Source organism: Muntiacus reevesi, chromosome 6 (assembly GCF_963930625.1).
Source record: "Muntiacus reevesi chromosome 6, mMunRee1.1, whole genome shotgun sequence".
In the NCBI taxonomy this organism is placed as follows: Eukaryota; Metazoa; Chordata; class Mammalia; order Artiodactyla; family Cervidae; genus Muntiacus; species Muntiacus reevesi.
This window is the reverse complement of record NC_089254.1, coordinates 13073500-13083605: the sequence shown is the minus strand read 5'-3', so window position 1 is coordinate 13083605 and position 10106 is coordinate 13073500. Positions and strand designations below refer to the sequence as shown.

Genomic DNA, 10106 nt, shown 5'->3' with positions numbered 1-10106 from the left:
GGATGACACTATCCTTAGTTTAGGAAATGGCACTAAGGTATATTAGAATAACAATCACTAAAACCAATTATATATAGCATAAAGAAAGAGAAAATGAAAACAAAAGTGGCAAAATGTTCAAAGTTGACTTCCCTGGTGGTCCGGTGGATAAGAATCCACCTGTCGATGCAGGGGACATGGTTTGATCCCTGGTCTGGGAAGATCCCACATGCTATGGGGCAACTAAGCCCCTGCAACAGAGCTAGTGAGCCTGAACCCTGAGCCTGCGCTCTACAACAAGAGAAGTCACCCAAACAGGACGCCTGAACACAGCGACTAGATAAAGCTTGTGCAGTAAAAACCCACCACAGCCAAAAAAAGTCTTTTTAATGTTAAAGGTTGGTTAATCTGGATAAGGGGTATGAAAAGTATTTCTGTATTATTTTCAAAACTTTTTTTGTAAGTTTGCAATGTTTTCAAAATGGAAAGTTAAAAAAATTTCCTTGGAAGATGCAATTAATCATTGCTTACAAAAAGCTTCTTTCTCAGATCAGATTTGGGATAGTTTTTCTTTCACATACATTTTATATATTCTTTTATACATATGGCAAATTTTACAACAACAAAAAATACTCAGAAATACATAAATATCTGTATTTATACGGGAATGTTGTTAGGTGACACAAAAAAATTGCAGGCCCTTGAATCTCAAACCCCTATGGCTAAAGAAACATAACATAGAAACAGACACAAAAGTTATGCTTAGTTAATGTCTGAAAAAGTACCAAAGAAATTTGAACACTGATTACCTCTGAGGAGTCCTATTGAAAACTCCTAGTCAAACTTTTTTAAAACTAATGATCACTTTTCTAGCTTAAAATTTGCTTAAAGGGGGATAATGATTGATACTGTTAAAATTTTATAGTCAAATACCACTGTTAGTATTTGTGACCCAATAAGGAGGGAGTTGGAGAAGGAAATGGCAACGCACTCCAGTATTCTTGCCTGAAAAATCCCATGGACAGAGGAGGCTAACAGGACACAATCCATGTGGTCACAAAGAGTCAGACATGACTGAGCAACTGAGAATGCACTCGAGGAGGGAGTAAGGACTTCCCAGGTGGCTCAGTGGTAAAGAATTCATCTGCCAACGCAGGGGGTGTGGGTTCAATCCATGGGTTGGATAGATCCCCTGAGGAAGGCAATGGCAACTTATTCTGGTGCTCTTGCCTGGGAAATCCCATGGACAGAGAAGCCTGGCGGGCTACAGTCAAAGGGGCCACAAAGAGTCAGACACAACTGAGTGACTTAGCACATGAGGAGGGAGTGGTTTTGAAACAGAAGCAGAGCATTTCTCCTGCTGCAAATAAAAAAATACGAAAACACTAGAATCTGTCACTATTTGCCTTTTGTCTAGGATCTGAGTATGGCAGGAAGCAGAATTATTACTAAGCATTGACAAAGCAGGGGCTTCCCTGGTAGCTCAGCTGGTAAAGAACGCCTGCAATGCAAGAGACCTGGGTTCAATCCCTGGGTTGGGAAGATCCCCTGGAGAAGGGCATGGCAACTCACTCCAGTATTCTTGCCTGGAGAATCCCCATGGACAGAGGAGCCTTGCAGGCTAAAGTTCACAGGATCACAAAGAGTTGGACACGACTGAGCACCTAAAGCACACATTGACAAAGCAACTGTTATTTAAGACTTCAGATGTTTGGGTAAACTGTTCTTCCAACAAAGGTTTATATAGTCAAAGCTGTGGTTTTTCCAGTAGTCATGTACAGATGTAAGAGTTCAATCATAAAGAAAGCTGAATTTCAAAGAGGTGATGCTTTCAAATTGTGGTTCTGGAGAAGACTCTTGAGAGTCCCTTGCACAGCAGGAGATCAAACCAGTCAATCTTAAAGGAAGTCAACCCTGAATATTCATTGGAAGGACTGATGCTGAAGATGATGCTCCAATACTTTGGCCACCTGGTGTGAAGAGACAACTCCTTGGGAAAGACCCTGATGCTGGGAAAGATTGAAGGCAAAAAGAGAAGAGGAAGACAGAGGATGAGATGTTTGGATGGCATCACCAACTCAATGGACATGAGTTTCAGCAAACTCTGGGAGACAGTGAAGGACAGGAAAGCCTGGCATGCTGCAATCCATGGGGTCACAAAGAGTCAGACATGACTTAATGACTGAACAACAACAATTTTATAACCACAGATTTCTGGCTTCTGAAAATCCAGGGCTCCCATGTGATTTCTACTAACTTCCAACCTTCAGATCCTGTTGTGTCTCTGCTTCTTCATCAAGAGCCACCTTGTTGCTGCCTAGAGTTGCTCTGCTGTCTTTTACAAGAAATCCCAGCATAATCATGATTTAGAATTGAGTAACTTGAGTTAAGGCTTGAAGAGTGGGGAGAGCACCTTCCTCAGCATTGCCAGATCTTCCACCATCTTCCTCTTTCACATTTCACTGACTTCCAAAAACGTGAGCCCCCAGTCTGTGACCCTGCGGCTGTGTGCATACCCTCAGAAGTGCAGTCAAATTCTAGACTGCAATCGTGTCTCTCTAGTGGACCAGTCAGGCCCAGCCAACCCCCCAGCCTCAACTCTCCTTGGAATTCTGGTGAACACAGTGCTTGTCAATGAAAGTTTATGATTATGGTTTGTAAATGAGATATTCAATCAGGCACATTATGGCAGGAAGTGGAACTGACTCATGGAAGCCAACAGGTCTTTCAGTTATCTAAACACTCTTCCTGAAATGCTCTGTTATCCCTACTGCCCTTACCTCTTGCTTCTTTAGGAAACAAATCTGGGCTTACTTCCTGGTGGAAGTTTTTTGTAACAGTCTCCCCCTTCTGCAGGCACTTCATCTTTAGACACATATATTAGTTGAAATCATGAAATTAAGTGGGATTGTCCAAATGGTCCATGAAATGCAAAACAACAGCAACAACAATAATAAAAATAAATAACTTCATGGGGAGAGCTGCTGGCACCATGGATAAGAGTCTGCCTGCCAATGCAGGAGACATGGGTTCAGTCGCTGGCCTGGGAAGATTCCACGTGCCGAGGGGCAACTAAGCCCATGTGCCCCAACTGCTGAGCCTATGTGCCTCAACTACTGAGCCTGTGCTCCGCAAGAGAAGCCACTGCAATAAGCCCGCATATGGCAACTAGAGAGTAGCCCACACTCCGCAACTAGAGAAAAAGCCTGTGCAAAGCAACAAAGACCCAGTGTCGCCAAAAATAAAATAAAATTTACAAATAATAATAAAATATATACATATAAAGATTATGGAGGATTCACTTTATTTATTACTATGAAAATTAGGAAATGTAGGGAGTTGGCAGACGTTTATAAGGATATGTGCTGACAAAGTTTAATAAGCCTTCCAATGAATCGCTGGCCTTGTTTCTCATCCTTAAGTATTCCATACTTATTTGTCATTCTTTTCACAGTTACAGTCATTGACCAAACTTGTCTCTCAACAAACTAGGAAAAAGGTCACGAGAGGTCTTTAAAGACGTCTTGGTAGGAGTCTTGTAGCTAATTGAAGCATCACATGACACCCCTTATATGTGGAATTTAAAAAGAAATTATATAAATGAGTTTACAAAACAGAGAGAGACTCACAGACTTAGAAAATGCACTTATGGTGGCTGGGGGGAAGCGATAGGGAGTGTGGGAAGGTGGTGTAGACACTGTTATGTTCAAAACTGGGGGTCGGGGAGAATGGATACGTGTATATGTGTGGCCGAGTCCCTTCACTCTTCACCTGACACTACCACAACATTGTTAATCGGCTATACCCCCAATACAAAATAGAAAGTTTTAAAGTTTGAAAAAACAAATCCAGACTAGAAGAGTAATATTTGCCTCCAAGTTGACATCTGTCCTATCTCTCTGAACTATGAAGCTCCTCACCAAGGGTGGCAGGCAGAACAGAAGCTCCTCAAACACGTCCTTGTCCAAATCCCTGAAACCACCGTACATGACGGAAGGGATTTTGCAGATATGATTAAGTTAAGGAGATGGCAAGATGAGCCTGGATTATACAGGTGTTTGCAATGTAATCAGAAAGTCTTAAGTGGAGGTAGGAGACTGGTGATCAGGGAAGAGATTTAAGCTGCTGTGCTGCTGGTTTTAAAGATAGAAAAAGGGACTGTGGGCCAAGGAATGCCGGCTGCCTCTAGATGCTGGAAAAAGTAAAGAAACAGATTCTCTGCTGGAGTCTCCAGAAGGAACACAGTCCTGCCAAGACCTTGATTTTGGTCCAGCAAGAGCCAGTTTGGATTCTTCTGAACTCCAGATCTGAGTGATAGATCTTGGTTGTTTTAGGATACTAAGCATGTGATAATGTGTTAGAGCAGCAGTAAGAAACTCATACACCAAGTCCCTGACAGTATTTCCTTCTCCGACGTTATTTCCATCTAGTACTTCTCTCTAGCTGAAACTTTGTTGTTTGGTTGACTTTCTTGTTACTCCTTTCTAGACCACTCCACTCCTTCAGGAATATTAACTTTTCAAGGTGAGGAGGGGTAGCCCTCAGATTGAGTCCATTGCCTGTCCCACTGAGTCAGTGAATTACTAATAATGTTGTTGAAATTGCTCGACATTACTCACTAACACCAGAGAGCAGGAATGTGGTTTTTATTCTTAGGAATCTATCGTGTTCAGGGACACAGGAAGCAATGGGATGGAGAGAGATATAAACAGCTCCTGATACCTAGGAGATCACAATTCAGTCACATGGAATAACAAGGTAATAGTGATGTAAGATTGCTTTGAACAATTAAGATACCAATAGAATAGAAATGTTTTGGAAGTCTGTGGTGAAGAGCAGTGGCTTTAGACTCAATGCTTTTAGTTGAGCATCCTGTCACTTCTTTCCCCAGGGTGACCTGGGGTACTTAATTTCTCCAACTTGATATGTTCATTAATAAAACGTGGATGATGACATCCATACCAGGGGTTATTTGATAATTAAATGAGAACATGTATATAAGAGCCTTTAGTATAATGCCTGGCATAAAATAATAACTCAATGAATCATAACTTAAAATTTCAGTTCATTCTTCAATATTCAGAAGCAATTTTTATGGAGCTAGATGGTTTCTCAATCTTTCCTCATCAGGATCCTCTAGAGCTGAGCTATCTTGTTTTGAAGAGCCCTCCTTCCTTCCCACATCTCCCCACTCCCAAATCTGTAATTTCTGCTCAGTGCCGAAATTAATTTGCCAAACCAGATTCTGTGATAGGGTTTCCCTTTGCCTATTTTCTTTCAAGAGATGAACTCCAGTCAGAAAAAAAGGGTTTTAGAGTTTAGTTAGGAGACTCTCTAACTAAAAACACAAATGTTTTTAGTTTGGGAAGTGTACCATAAAAAGGCAGAAATATATGGACACACTATTTCCTTGGGTTAAGATGGATGAGCTACCTTTGTTAGGGCGATTTTGTTTACCTATGTTCTTTTTATAAATGCTGTATATCAATATAAAATCCCTTACTGTTTATTTTCTACTGGACCTTTCTTCCTCTCTCTTTCTTTTTAAACTATTTATTTATTTGACTGTGCTGGGTCTTAGTTATGGCACACTAGACCTTCAATCTTCATTGCAGCATGCGGGATCTTTGGTTGTGGCATGCAGGCTCTTAGCTGTGGCATGTAGGATCTAGTTCCTTGACCAGGGATAGAACCTGGGCCCCCTGCATAGGTAGAACAGTCTTAGCCACTTCAGAGAAGTTCCTGAACCTTTCTCAATATAACTTTCACTGTTTTCTTTGCAACACCTTACTGCCAAGCTGATTAGAAAGGCAGCAATTCTACCTCTCAAAAGTTAAACTGTGCAGTTAAACACATGCAAGATTTTTTCTCTAACACATAAAAATGCTTCATCTTATTTCTCTTCCACGTAACCCAATACACAAAAGTACCCCTCACATTCTGAATTCTTACCAGCTATATGCAGAGTACATCATGAGAAACACTGGGCTGGAAGAAGCACAAGCTGGAATCAAGATTGCTAGGAGAAATATCAATAAGCTCAGATATGCAGATGACACCACCCTTATGGCAGAAAGTGAAGAAGAAATAAAAAGCGTCTTGATAAAGTGAAAGAGGAGAGTGAAAAAGTTGACTTAAAGCTTAACATTCAGAAAACTAAGATCATGGTATCCGGTCCCATCACGTCATGGCAAACAGATGGGGAAACAGTGGAAACAGTGTCAGACTTTATTTTTGGGGGCTCCAAAATCACTGCAGATGGTGATTGCAGCCATGAAATTAAAAGACACTTACTCCTTGGAAGGAAAGTTATGACCAACCTAGACAGCATATTAAAAAGCAGAGACAGTGCTCGCTTCGGCAGCACATATACTAAAAATTTGGAACGATACAGAGAAGATTAGCATGGCCCCTGCACAAGGATGACACGCAAATTCGTGAAGCATTCCATAAAAAAATAAAATAAAATAAAAAATAAAAAGCAGAGACATCACTTTGCCAACAAAGGTCTGTCTAGTCAAGGCTATGGTTTTTCCAGTGGTCATGTATGGATGTGAGAGTTGGACTGTGAAGAAAGCTGAGCACCGAAGAATTGATGCTTTTGAACTGTGGTGTTGGAGAAGACTCTTGAAAGTCCCTTGGACTGCAAGGAGATCCAACCAGTCCATCCTAAAGGAAGTCAGTCCTGGGTGTTCATTGGAAGGACTGATGCTGAAGCTGAAACTCCAGTACTTTGGCCACCTGATGTGAAGAGTTGACTCACTGGAGAAAACCCTGATGCTGGGAGGGATTGGGGGCAGGAGGAGAAGGGGACGACAGAGGGTGAGATGGCTGGATGGCATCACCGACTTGATGGACATGAGTTTGAATAAACCGGGAGTTGGTGATGGACAGGGAGGCCTGGCGTGCTGCAATTCATGGGGTCACAAAGAGTTGGACACGACTGAGCGACTGAACTGAACTGAACTGAAGCAAAAGGAGTAACTAGGAATGATCAACAGACAAATAGACTTATGGAACAGAATCAAGAACAGAGAAATAAACCCAAGCATATATGGCCAACTAATATTTGGCAGGGGAGCCAAGAACACTGAATGGGGAAAAGACAGTCTCTTCAACTGATGCTTGGAAAATTGGATATTCACATGCAAAAGAATGAAACTTAACCCTTATCTTACACCACTCATGAAGATTAGCTCAAATGGATTAAAGACATAAATGTAAGACCTGAAACCATGAGACTCCTAGAAGAAAACAGGAAAAAAACTCCTTGACATGGGAATTGGTAATGATTTTTTTGGAAATCACACCTAAAGCACAAGCAACAAAATAAAAAATAAGCAGATACGGCTACATCAAACTAAAAGGCTTCTGCACAGCAAAAGAAGCCATCGACAAATTGAAAAAAAAATCTATGAAATGGGAAAAATATTTGCCAATATTCAAAATATGTAAAGAACTCATATATCTCAAAGGCAAAAAAAAAAAAAAATCAATAATACAATTTAAAATTGGGCAAAGGACTTGAATAGACATTTCTCCAAAAGAGATATAAAAATGACCAACAGAAACATGAAAAGATGCTCAACATCACTTGTAATTAGGGAAATACAAATTAAAACTACACTGAGATATTACCTTAAGCCTGTTAGAATAGCTGTCATCAAACGAAAAGGGGGGAAATAGATAGCAAATGCTGGTGTGGATGTGGAGAAAAGGGAATTCTTGTGCACCATTTGTGGGAATGTACACTGGCATAGTCACTATGGAAAACTGTACAGAGTTTCCTCAAAAAATTAAATATAGATCTACCCTATGATCCAGCAATTCCAGCTCTGGAAACGTAGTTAAAGGAAATGAAAACACTAACATGAAAAGATATCTGTACCTCCATACTCATAGCAGCATTATTTACAATAGCTAGGACATGGAAGCAAACTTAGTGTTCATCATCAGATGAATGAATAAAAAAATTGTGGTATATAAATATATAATAGATAGATACAATGGAATATTATTCAACCATAAAAAGTGAGGAAATCCTACCATTTGTGACAACATAGATGGAATTCCAGCTGAGCTATTTCAAATCTTAAAAGATGATGCTGTTAAAGTGCTACACTCATAATAACAGCAAATTTGGAAAACTCAGCTGTGGCCACAGGACTGGAAATGGTTAGTCTTCATTCCAGTCTCAAAGAAAGGCAATGGCAGGAATGTTCAGATTACTGTACAATTCCACTCATTTCCTATGCCAGCAAGATGATGCTAAAAATCCTTCAAACTAGAACTTCAGCAGGATGTGAACCAAGGACTTCCAGATGTACCAGCTGGATTTAGAAAAGGCAGAGAAACTAAAGATCAAATTGCCAACACATGCTGGATCATAGAAAAAGCAAGGGAATTCCAGAAAAACATCTACTTCTGCTTCATTGACCATGCTAAAGCCTTTGTGTGAATCACAGGAAACTGTGGAAAATTCTTAATGAGATGGGGGTACCAGACCACAATACCTGCCTCCTGAGAAACCTGTATGCAGGACAAGAAACGACAATTAGAAGCAGACATGGAACAACAGACTGGTTCAAAATTGGGAAAGAAGTACGTTAAGGCTGTATATTGTCACCCTGCTTATTTAACTTATATTCAGAGTACATCCAGAGAAGGCAATGGCACCCCACTCCAGTATTCTTGCCTGGAGAATCCCGGGGACAGGGGAGCCTGGTGGGCTGCCATCTATGGGGTCGCACAGAGTCGGACACGACTGAAGTGACTTAGCAGCAGCAGCAGAGTACATCATGTGAAGTGCCAGGCTGGATGAAACACAAGCTGGAATCAAGATTACCAGGAGAAATATCAACAACCTTAGATGCAGATGATACCACTTTAATGGCAGAAAGTGAAGAGGAGCTAAAGAGCCTCTTGATGAAGGTGAAAGAGGACAGTGAAAAAGCTGGCTTAAAGCTCAACCTTCAAAAAATTAAGATCATAGTATCCAGTTCTATCATTTTATGGCAAATAGATGGGGAAAATGTGGAAATAGTGTCAGATTTTATTTTCTCGGGCTCTTCAATCAATGCAGATGGTGACTGCAGCCACAAATTACAAGATACTTGCTTCTTGGAAGAATAGCTAAGACAAACCTATACAGTGTATTAAAAAGCAGAGGAGACATCATTTTGCTGATTAAGGTCTGTACAGTCAAAGCTATGGTTTTTCCAGTAGTCACGTATGGATGTGAGAGTTGGGCCATGAAGAAAGCTGAGTGTCAAAGAATTGATGCTTTTGAACTGTGGTGCTGGAGGAGACTCTTGAGAGTCCCTTGGACGGCAAGGAGATCAAACCAGTCCATCCTAAAGGAAATGAGTCCTGAATATTCATTGGAAGGACTGATGCTCAAGCTGAAGCTCCAATACTTTGGTCACCTGATGTGAAGAGCTAACTCATTAGAAAAGCCCTTGATGCTGGGAAAGATTGAGAGCAAGAGGAAAATGAGGTGACAGGATGAAACAGTTAGATGGCATCACTGACTCAATGGACATGAATTTGAGCAAACTCTGGGAGACAGTGAAGGACAGGGAAACCTGACATGCTGCAGGTCATGGGGTTGCAAAGAGCTGGACACGGCTTAGCGACTGAACAACAACAAAGATGGACCCTAAGGTCATAATGCTAAGTGAGGTAAGTCAGACAGAGAAAGACAAGCATATTATGATCTAACTTATATGTGGAATCTAAATAAAACAACCCAAAACAAACAAACAAAAACCCACACCAAACTAAGGAAAAAGAAATCAGATCTGTGGTTACCAGGGGTGAGGGTCAGGGAGGGAGGACGGGAAGAAGGTGTCAAAAGGTACAAACTTCCAATTGTAAAATAAGTAAGTAACCCACTCCAGTATTCTTGCCTGGAGAATCCGAAAGACAGAGGAGCCTGGCAAGCTATACAGTCCACGGGGTTGCAAAGAGTCAGACACGACTGAGTGAGTAAGCCCAGCACAGGGGTATGATGTCTGACAGTGATGGCTATAGTTAATACTGCTGCATGATCATAGGAAAGTTGTTAAGAGAGGAGATCTTAAGAGTTCTCATCACAAGATGAAAATTTTTTTCTTTTCTTTTTATTG

General features: G+C 40.9%; 1 non-coding gene across 1 annotated transcript; it reads left to right on the top strand.

The window, feature by feature from the left end:
- Positions 1-6327: 6327 nt before the first annotated feature.
- Positions 6328-6436, top strand: LOC136171252 (U6 spliceosomal RNA). The gene has a single exon (XR_010663802.1). It is a non-coding gene; the product is annotated as a U6 spliceosomal RNA (small nuclear RNA).
- The last annotated feature ends 3670 nt before the right edge of the window (positions 6437-10106 follow it).